The sequence below is a fragment of the Sturnira hondurensis genome, unplaced genomic scaffold (assembly GCF_014824575.4).
Source record: "Sturnira hondurensis isolate 20B ecotype Veracruz unplaced genomic scaffold, ASM1482457v3 Scaffold0013994, whole genome shotgun sequence".
NCBI lineage: Eukaryota > Metazoa > Chordata > Mammalia > Chiroptera > Phyllostomidae > Sturnira > Sturnira hondurensis.
The window spans coordinates 664,972-667,956 of NW_028086625.1; the positions used below are offsets into that span (position 1 = coordinate 664,972).

Here is a 2,985-nt window from a genome sequence, read left to right on the forward strand (position 1 = left end):
TTACACTAAGTCTATATAACAGGCTTGCCTCATAGAGGAGTGAACACCAGAATAGATTAGACTTTGTGGCCATAGCAAGTTGAAATTGTTTAATCATCTGCCTCAGAGTGTTGCTTGCAGTTATGTGGCTATTTAAATTTAAATTTATTTAAACTAAAACAATTTCAAATTCAGTTTCTTAATCACCTAGCCACATTTCAATTGCTCAATAGCCGGGCATAGCTAGTGGCTACTACACTGGACAATATTAAATAGAAAACATTTTCCATCATTGTGGGAAGGTGTGTTGGACAATGTTGAGATAGTCTTCAAAATAATGTTCAGTAATAGATATGATAGAGAGCATCCTTACCTTTTTGCCAATTTTAATGGAAATGGTTTAAATGTTTATCATTTAGTGTAAAGTTTTCTGGCAATTTTTGGAAAATGGTCTTGTCACTTTTGAGTAGTTTCCTTCTATTACTATTTTGAGTTTTTATTATTAATACGAATGGCTCCTGAATTGTATCATACAATTTTTAATAATAATTAATAGCATTATGTGTCCTTTCTAAAGTATTTGTGTGATGAGTTATGTTAATTGATTTACAAGTGTTCATCCATACTAGAATTCCTCAAATCATTTTTTTAAAGATTTCATTTATTTGTTTAGAGAGAGGGGAAGGGAAGGAGAAAAAGAGAAAGAGAAACATCAGTGTGTGGTTGCCTCTCACGTGTCTCTAACTGGGGACCTGACCCCGAACCCAGGCATGTGTCCTGACTGGGAATCATACCAGCAACTCTTTGGTTCACAGGCCCATGCTCAATCCACTGAGCCACACCAGCCAGGGCTCCTGGAATCATCTTTTTTAAAAAAATATTTTATGTATTTATTTTTAGAGTGAGGGGAAGGAAAAGAGAAAGAGTGGGAGAGGAACATCAATGTGTGGTTACCTCTCATATGTCCCCTGCTGGGGGCCTGGCCTGCAACCCAAGCATGTGCCCTGACTAGGAATTGAGCTGGTGACCCTTTGCTTCACAGGCCCATGCTAACACTGAGCTACACCAGCCAGGGCTTTGGAATCATCTTAATGGTTATGGTGTATTTTTTTTCTTGAGACACAGCTGGATTTGATATGCTGATATTTTATTTGGAAAATGTCATCCATATCCACGAAAGATTGTCTCTAGTTATCTTTTATTTTGAGCAATATTTGTTTTGGTATTAAGGTTATTCTGCTTTTATAACATAAATTGGAAAATTTCAATTTTTCTCTATGGTCTTGTAGAGTTTATGTGTATATAACAGATATTTGGTCTTGATTTATTTAGGAAAGTGTTAGATATTTTGGTAATAATTTATTTGTGTTTTTATTGGATTTTATCAGAGAATGTGATCCTTCAAAGCCCTACCTTTTTTTCTGTTTCTCAAAAATTTCATTGATCCTGAGGAAAGGGAGGAAGGCCACCCTGCCTCCTGCTGAGAGTGCCACAAACAGTTACTGTTCCACAATGCCAGTGATGGGGAGTTTCACATGTTGGTGCAGGGGTCAGAAAGTCCTTGAGCTTAAGGGGATCACCCTGAGGTGTTACCACCTAGGAAGGCCAGAGCAGGAGGAAAGAGTCCAGGCAGCCAGACCTAGTGATTCAGCAGCAAGTCCAGTAGGTTTAGTCCATGAAAGAGATGTGGTTGCCCATCATGAAGGCCTGGTTACCCTGGTCCTGGGATAGCAGGTTCTCAAAAAGCTTCGGGTGACCGGGCAGGTCCTTCACATAGTCTTCCTTGTCCACCTTGTAGTTGGTGTAGATAAGGGTGATGTATTTGCAGTGGAGGTCCCCTACGCCATCATTCACCACATCCACCTCCTCTTCTGTCTGTGTCATCTCTCTGCTTCTCTCATATAAGAACACTTGAGATTGTATTTAGGGCTCATCTAAAAGATCAAAGATAATCTCCCTATCTTAAGATCCTTAGGGGACTTCCGCCAAGATGGAGGCATAGGTGGAAACACTGTGCCTTCTCCCACAACCAAGTTTCAATACAACAAAAGTTTTGGAGAACTAAGACACACCCAGAGACCAGAAAACGGAATTATACTGAAGTCCAACAGCTACAAACCATTCGACAAGGACGGTAAGAGAGGTGGAGCCAGCAGTGGAGCTGGGTCGGGCAGGACAGACCTAGGAGTGCAGGCAGCCCGGAATTAGTCGGGGTGCGGGGCAGACTGACCAAGGTCACACATTCGCGCACAGTGAGATGGACCACGCAGGCCCCAGGGGGAAAACCCAGTGGTGGAGGGCTGACAGCAGTGGCACACTCGCGTGCAGTGGAGCGAGGCGCGTGGGCCTGGTGATGGTGGTGGCTGCGGTGCGGGTGGGGGTCAGGGCAGCAGGCAGCGGAGGGAAGCCATTGTCCCTCTTTGACCCCGCCCCCACATACAATGTCACAACCCAGCGACTGAGTTGCCCTGCTCTGGTGAAAACCTAGGGCTCCGATCCTGCTACTTAACAGGCACGAACAGCCCAAAAGATGTCACAAGAAGAACTCAAAGTCCCAGAGCCAATAACTCTAAGCGACCAACAAATTGCCAGCCTCTCAGAAGCCCAATTTAAGACACTATTTATCAGGGTGCTCACAGAATTGGTGGAGTACAGTCACAAATTAGAGGAACATATGAAGGCTAAACTAATTGAAATGAAGGGAGATGTCCAGGAAACCAATAGCGATGGAAAGGAAACTGGGACTCAAATCAATGGAATGGACCAGAAGGAAGAACGAAACATCCCACCAGAAAGGAATGAAGAAATGAGAATTCAAAAAAATGAGGAGAGGCTTAGGAACCTCCAGGACATCTTTAAACGTTCCAACACCCGGATTATAGGGGTACCAGAAGGGGGAAAGAAACAGCCATGAGTGGAAAATGTATTTGAACAAATAATAAAGGAGAACTTCCCCAGTCTGGCAAAGGAAATAGACTTCCAGGAAATCCAGGAAGCTCAGAGAGT

At 43.1% G+C, this 2,985-nt stretch overlaps 1 pseudogene; it reads right to left on the reverse strand.

Moving 5' to 3' along the window:
• Positions 1 to 116, reverse strand: LOC118998363 (uncharacterized; annotated as a pseudogene).
• Positions 117 to 2,985: the final 2,869 nt, after the last annotated feature.